Here is an 8,587-nt window from a genome sequence, read left to right as displayed (position 1 = left end):
AAAAATGTGAGTTATTAAAAAAGGAGGCATGTCGCCTCCCATACATACTAAAAGCTTCTTAATACATATCTCTGGAAGGATAAAAAATCTCTCGAAGTATTTTAAATTTGTTATGGAGATTTATTTTATAAGTGCCGTACTGACAGAATAAATTTCATTAAATGGAAAAGGGAGAGCCGGGTTTGGCAATATAATCTAAAGCTCTCTTGAGGCATTTGCTACAGTAATGAGAAGTGATATTTTATCAAGGCCAGGTTACTAAATTTGAGTTGGAAATATTAGAACTCGCCGTGCCACCTCCAAGAAGGTTACATGTTCACGCGTCGTATACCTGGAAACATTTTAAGGTAAACTTAGAGGGATTGATATCTTTCGTATGCCTAGCGCGCAGACGAGATTTTATAATTTCATAGTTTTAAACGGCCTAAATACCTTAACTCGCTTAAAAAATAACGAGCTATAACGAAATGGGCACAGAAGTAAAATCTAACATCATTAAATTATTTCATATTTGTATAAAAGCGCGGGGTGGAACCCGCGGGTATAAGCTAGTCTAAATATAAATTGTCATCTGTTGTATTAAGAATTTTGATGTATGCATTATTAGTGTTTACTATTGTCGGGATGGCCGTTTGTTGAGACAAGCAAAACACATGTACTCACAACGCTGAAGTTGTACTCAGTAAAATTAGGTTTATTTAAGTAATTTAGTTTTAGAAAATAGAAAAAGTTATTTAATTGATTGATAAGCAAATATTCGTAGTGGCTTCCGCATACGACCCGTCTCTCTCGCTGACGTTTACCGACTTCCTACTGCTGCCACTCTCTTGCAGACATGCCTCGTCGTCAAGGGTTGCCAGATAACTTTACACTATTGTGTTGCTTATGAATACACCTGCTGCCATTGTTTGAGTTGGAATGAAAACTTCATTTTCCGTTGAATTGATATTAATATTTCTAATTACTTCTGATCGAGTTGGGAGAGTTAGAGTATTTGGTGAATTAAGTATCTCAATTGGAATTTCAATGTTAAAATGTGGTCTTATTATAAACCATCTTATTCCATTGCTTATGTAGTATAGTACACAATTAAATTTTTTAATGAAATCTAAACCAATGAATCCATCGCATGGGGTTGGGAAATTTTGTTCTACTATTTGCATTGTATGTTGAATTTCGTAGTTTCTGAATGAGAATTTGCCTTTGACTGAAGCTATTAATTTTGTTTTTATTTGTGCTATAGTACTTTCTGTTGTAATTATATTTCTTGCCGAACTTGTTAATTTGCTTTTGATTAAGGTGACTGCTACATTTTCATGTTCACCTTTTACTAGTGTTACTAAGTCTATTGCATCTAAGAATCTCTGTAAATTTTCAAATCTACCATCGAAGTCTGGTAGTAGCTTCGACGCTGTATTTAAAAATTCTGCAGTCGGCATTGTTTCTGTTTGCTTTACTAATTTTGGTCTATATTTTCTAATGTTTCTATTAATTCTAGTATTTCTGAGGATTCTGAATCTGATCCTGTCTGTTCCTCAAATTTTATATCTATAATGCCTAAAATGTCGTTTGGTATGGTTATTGAAATTTCTAGTCTTTTAAATAGCACGTCTAACTTTGTTTTTAGCGTTTGTTGAATGTCTGCTATTAATGTTTGGTATTGTATTGTCAACAAATTGTATATTTCTGATAAGTATGACGCTATTTCGTTATGACAGCTAACTAGGATTTTTGAATGTTTAATTCGTGTTTTTTCTTTCGGTAGTTTTGCACGATTTATACACTTGCATGATTTTTCAAATTCTTCTTTCCAATTTTTCGGATGTTTATAAATTTCAGTCCATTTTGTATTTGACATGTCTTAACATGGTTTAGGTTTAAAAATTTTACTCATTATTAAAAAGAAAAATATTGTAAAATTGATTTAAATTCGTTTGTAGTAATGGAATGTCAAATAAGTATTAAATTTTTACATTGATGATTGATTGTTGATTTATGTTGCATAAATTGAATAAAAGGTAATAAAATAAGTGAATACATAAATTAAATGAATTAACCTAGCTTTCTATACGATTTGTAGAGTGTTGCTGATTTGATTGTTACTTGCTGGTTGCTGTTGATGTTACGAAGTTTAAAGCTGCCCTCACTCCCAGAAATGTGAGGGCGTCGGCGCCTCGGAGATAGGCACTTCATCTTATTTTATGAGGATTTGCGTTTATTTCTTTTTCTTTTAGTTTTCAAGTAATGTTTTTGTAATTAATTTTTGAGAGCATGGATGACTTCTTGTAAGGTCATAGGTTCTTCATATGTTTCGCTGGTATCACTAATACTTCTTCTGGATCTATTTCGTTATCGTTACTCATTGTGATTCACAAAAGTTTGATTTTGAATTTTTTTTTGTTTTTAGATGCGGTTTGTCATTGACCGCTTAATTGTATTTTTTACTGCCACATACACCGCGATTAAGGCTATAACAATTATTACGAGCGGAACGATTTGCCACTCCTCTGTCTTTTGTTCACTTTCCTTATATTTTCTTCCCAACTGTTTGTACACATCCTCGAAATGTGTCTGTTCTGTATATTTTTCCACTGCATTTTTATTTGTTTCTTTTCCGACTTCGTACCCGGAAAAGGCAATCATCAGAACACTTAGCATTTTCTTCCACCAATCCATTTTCATTACGAAAACGATTTAAAATTTTATATTTATTATTTTTTTTTTTATAAACTCGAAGATCTGGCAGGATCGCCATGAAATGCTAGCTATTGACTCCCGAACGAAACGCATTAAAATAAACACTTCGATTTAATTTTACAGTTTTATTTAAAGAAAAGAGAGATCCCGACGAGCGACATCAACACCTCAACGTTCAAAGTATTCTGCGTAACTATTCTTAGGTTCCACGATTATTTATACACACGCTTAGATTCTACGCTTACGCCTATATGCTTAACATAGTGATTCACGTTGGGTGTTCCACTTAAGGTTCGATCGCCGTCACTCAATTCCTTGCTCAATCATCGCACTCTTAGGGCCGGTTGTTCAATGTCTGATTCGCACTAATCGGAGGTAGAAGCTCTGGTTAAATACAACGACTGCTTTATCGATCACATGTTATATGCATGATGTCGAAAACGTCGATAATGATGTTTAACCGGCAAGTAGTGATAACCAGACATTGAACAACCGGCCCTTAGGGACACGATATCGAACCGAAAGTATCGATATGGTACCCATTTAAAGCATCGCTTTAAAAATATCGGGTACCCATTAATATCGGAATAAAAAGACTCGATATTCCAAATATCGATACCAAAAACCAAAAAATTTATCTGATAGCGTTTTCTTTTCTCGAAAAAAGGCTGCACTTATTCTGCCTTGTGTTAGCGCTGTCACATTTTCATGTTCTTTTCTCAGCCCTTTCACAAGGTGTCGTGTTCTTTTCTCAGCAGGTTGCGCTCTGATCCGGCGAAAGTGCTGCCTTTTCTGCCCTCAAATAAACGTGAGGGTGAGAGTTGCATGGTTGATTTTTAATTTAATCTTGTAAAAATGCAATTATTTTCCCTATCAGAAAAGGTGTTTTGCTTTAAGATTGTTAAAGACTTACAGGCCAAGTGAATAATTCAGCTTTATTAAGCTCTATAAATAAATTGTGATGGAGTAGTATATTTTCTGTTTCATTCTCATATAAAGAACGCAACATTTTCTCAGGTTTCAGGGCAACGCAAAGCAAGAGTTCCCATATAAAAGGGCAGAACTTTTTTTGAGAAAAGAAAACGCTATGAATATAGGTCTCGCATTAGAGATGGCACGGGCGGGGCTTTTGGCAGGGGCCCGAACGGGCCCCTGCGTAAGCCCACGGGTACGGGCCGAAATATTTGCTGTCAGCACGAACTCGTGCGGGGCCTGGGCGTTCAGTAAAATTTCATAACAGCACGAAAAGGCACGAAAAATGCCCGTTGCTAATACTAAAAATTTAGATGAGCTTTTGTTTTTATACAAAAAAAATAGTACATATTTAAAACTCTTTTGATAAGAGAAAAGCAAAAAAAGAAATATTTGGAAACCGATAGAAAATATATGATACTTAGAGTTTTGTTTACATACATATCTGTACATAAAATACCTTCCACTTTTTCTACTTCCCAGAAAATATATTATAAAAATCTTTGATGTGAAATATTGATTCGCTTAAGTAAATATACATATGGACATAAACACAAAATTAAAAATATGTACATATGTATACATACAATAAAAGTTGGCCCTTTATTTCCGCGGCTGGGGCGTGTCCCGTCTGCCGGGCCGGGCCGGCCTGCAAATTTAGGCCCGTGCCCATCTCTATCTCGCATATAGGCCGCTGGGGTGTAGTGGTTAGAGGTGCGCAAACCTTGAAAATGAAAAACAGCTTCCCATAAAGTACAATCGCCGTTCAGAGTCGACATAAAATGTAGGCACCCCCTTTGTGCCACAACATTAAGGCCACGCGACAAATCGGAGAAGAAGTTCGGCCAAACACTAACATATTGTGTAAGCGCCGGACTTTATTATTATTACAACACGTAGAGATTGAGGTGTTGACTTAAACACCGAGGCCGCGGGTTCAAATCCCACCACATGCAATCCTAAGCATAGTACAAATTTCTGCACTTTAAAGCCCAATTTATATCGGGAACGAATTGTTACAGGCCAACCTTATAAGCGTGCGTAAAAAGCTAACTCAAATTCCAAGATTTGTCTTGCCTGATATTTCGATTTGATGTTTATGCTCAATTGGCATTTTGGCGCGACTATGAATTCAAATTTTTCTCGGCAAACTTCTGTAATTTTGACAGAAATGCAACTCTGAGAAATCACGCACGCAAATTGAGTTGGGCTTATCAAATAAGCAAAACTTGCGTGCGTGCGTAGAAAAACTCTCGCCGGTAATATTAGGTTGTGCTTTTAATACCATTATCCTTCACTGAAAAAAAAATCGCGTTGTAAGAATAACAATTTTTTATTTGATTACCGTGTAAAAATGTCGTATTTAAATCAAGTGAAAAGTCTTAACAAAATGGATTTTTCCATTATACATACACTACGTGCATATTTCACTACACGGATGGCGTTTTGCACGTCTCGGATGCTTTTTCATATGTAATTTAGAAAGTATATGTATTAGGGCTGTGCGATTATTCGATTACTCGAGCAAGTTGGTTAATCAATTATTCGGTTAATCAATTACTCGAGTAATCAAGATTTAGATTACTCAAAACGATGATTAATCGAGTTACTTGAAATATGATTACTCAAAAAAAATAATTTTGCTCGTTAACAGAGTTTGCTTTGGAAAATGCTTATTTTCTTTTTTACATTCTGTATATGAAAAAAATTGTTTGCTTTCATTTTTGAAAACAGAAACGTTGTTTTCAAAGTATCAAGGAACTTTAACTACTTTATACATATGTAAAGAGTTGAAATGTTGATTACTCATTTTACTCGAAATGTTGATTAATCATAAAGCAAATTACTCAAATATTTTTGTTTTTGGTTAATCAAAAATCTTGATTACTCGAGTAACTGAACTTTTGAGTAATCATAATTTCCAATTAATCGAATAATTGAGTTATTTACTTTATGATTAATTAAAATTTTGAGTAATCAATTAATCGCACAGCCCTAATATGTATACAAAGCATGCACAGCGGTGACAACACATACATATGTATAGGGTATGACATAATGCACTAATCGCGCGCTGTGATGTTGATTCAAACTCAACATTTGAAAACACCTTTACATGTATGGCTGTAGCTGAGTGTGCAAAGACACTTGATACAATTGGTTGCGGCCAAGAGGGTCCGGGTTCAATTACCATCAGACGGAACATAAAATTAATTTTTTTTTGTCTTCTTAATTACGAAAAAGCATCAGCGCACTTCACAACCACATATTTTATAACGTATATACTCAAATTTAAAACGAGTTGGGTTGGTGCTCTTTCATATGCGTATTTTTTCAATTTAGCACGTTTTTTTTAATTCTAAAATTTTTTTCCCTCAGTGTTGGAATGTGAGTTTATTAGCGTTTTCTTTTCTCGAAAAAAGGCTGCACCTTTTCTGCCTTGAGTTAGCGCTGTCAAATTTTCATGTTCTTTTCTCAGTCCTTTCACAAGGCATCGTGTTCTTTTCTCAGCAGGTTGCGCGCTGATCCGGCAAAAGTGCTGCCTTTTCAGCCCTCAAATAAACGTGAGTGTGAGAGTTGCACGGTTGATTTTTAATTTACGCTTGTAAAATTACAATTATTTTCCGTATCAGAAATAATTATTTGCTTTAAAACTACTAAAGACTTACAGGCCATGTGAATAATTCAGCTTTATTAAGTTCTGTAAATAAATTGTGACGGAGTAGTATAATTTCTGTTTCATTCTCATATAAACATGACATTTTCTGAGGTTTCAGGGCAACGCAAAGTAAGAGTTCCCACATAAAAGGGCAGCACTTTTTTTGAGAAAAGAAAACGCTATATAACATTCGATACGATACTAGGGTTCTGGTACTCGATTTCAAAAAATATCGTTTTAAAACTATCGAGTAGAAAATATCGGTATCGAATGCCAAAAGTATCGATTTGGTATCGTATCGTATCGAAATTCGTGTCCCTACGCACTCTAAGTGTGTCATTAGAAATTGGATCTACATTTCGTTATTTTTGCATTGCTTGTTTGCACTGCGCTTAAGGCGGTGACTCAAAGGGTCGAAGTGCCTGCGCTTCTTTGTTCAAGTGCATTGCCATTAATTGTGTAATTTATGCGAGGCGCTTTTAGTGTCAGAGTCGCTAACAGAAATATAGGTCAATCCGAATATGGGTTAGCGTTGACAGCAATCCGATATTTGACACTGCTTTAAAAATACAGGGCCGCTTTAAGGTTTGAGTGATCTGAGTGACGATTATCGTGACAACCCTTTCTACGCAGAATTCTCCTTTCTGTGTTGCTGGAGAAGAATGGCAGAACTTCTTTCTGCGTAGGCAGCCTACGGTCGCACTTAGAGATCATAACCCTTACTACGCAGAATTCTCCTTTCTGTGTAGCTGGAGAGGAATGGTAAAACTTTTTTCTGCGTAGGGGGCCTGCGGCCGCGCTTAGGAATCGTAACCCTTACTACGAAGAATTCTCCTTTCTGTGTTGCTGGAGAAGAATGGTATAACTTTTTTCTGTGTAGGCGGCCTTCGGCCGCGCTTAGGGATCATGACCCTTACTACGCAGAATTCTCCTTTCTGTGTTGCTGAAGAAGAGTAGCAGAATTTCCTTATGCGTAAGCGTCCTTCGGCCGCGCTTAGAAATCATAACCCTTACTACGCAGCATTCTCCTCTCTGTGTTGCTGGAGAGGAGTGGCAGAAATTCTTTCTGCGTAGACGGCCTTCGGCCACGCTTAGGGAACATAACCTTTACTACGCAGAATTCTCCTTTCTCTGTTGCTGGAGAAGAGTGGCAGAACTTCTTTCTGCGTCGGCGGCATTCGGCTGCGCCTAGGTATCATAACCCTTACTACGCAGAATTCTCCTTTCTGTCTTACTGGAGAAGGGTGGCAAAACTTCTTTCTACGTAGGCGGCATGCGGCCGCGCTTAGGGATCATAACCCTTACTACGCAGAATTCTCCTTTTGTGTTGCTGAAGAAGAGTGGCAGAACTTCTTTCTGTGTAGGCGGCCTTCGGCCACGCTTAGGGATCATGCGTACTACGTAGAATTCTTCATTCCGTGCTGCTGGAAAAGAGTGTCAGAACTTCTTTCTGCGTAGGCGGCATTCGGCCGCGCTTAGCAATCATAGCCCTTACTGCGCAGAATTCTCGTTTCTGTCTTGCTGGAGAAGAGCGGCAAAGCTTCTTTCTGCGGCATTCGGCCGCGCTTAGGGTTCATAACCCTTACTACGCAGAATTCTCCTTTTGTGTTGCTGGAGAAGAGTGACAGAACTTCTTTCTGCCTTTTCGTTCTTCGGCCTAATCGGCAGAATTCTCCTTTCTGTGTTGCTGGAGAAGATTTTCGGAACTTCTTTCTGCGTAGGCGGCCTTCGGCCGCGCTTAGAGATCACAACCCTTACTACGCGGAATTTTCCTGTCTTTGTTGCAGGAGAAGAGTGGCAAAAGTTCTTTCTGCGTAGGCGGCATGCGGCCGCGCTTAGGGATCATAACCCTTACTACGCAGGATTCTCCTTTTGTGTTGCTGGAGAAGATTGGCAGAACTTCTTTCTGCGTAGACGGTCTTCGGCCGCGCTTAGGGTCATAACCTTTCTTCTTCTTCTTTTTTGGCGCAGTAATCGACTAAGCGATTTTGGCCGAGTTCAGCAAAGCACGCCAGTCGTTTCTCCTCTGCGCCAACTGACGCCAATTGGAAACGCCAAGTGAAGCCAACTCCTTCTCCACCTGATATTTCCATCGCAGTGGGGGTCTCCCTCTTCCTCTGCTACCACCAGCGGGTTCCGAGTTGAATACTTTCAGAGCTGGAGCGTCGGTGTCCATTCGAACGACATGACCAAGCCAGCGGAGCCGCTGTATTTTAATTCGCTGCACTATGTCCATATCGTTGTAAAGCTCATACAGCT

Source organism: Rhagoletis zephyria, unplaced genomic scaffold (assembly GCF_001687245.7).
Source record: "Rhagoletis zephyria isolate East Lansing unplaced genomic scaffold, Rhagoletis_zephyria_1.1 Rzeph_scaffold_01609, whole genome shotgun sequence".
Lineage (NCBI taxonomy): Eukaryota > Metazoa > Arthropoda > Insecta > Diptera > Tephritidae > Rhagoletis > Rhagoletis zephyria.
Note: the sequence above shows the minus strand (reverse complement) of the source record.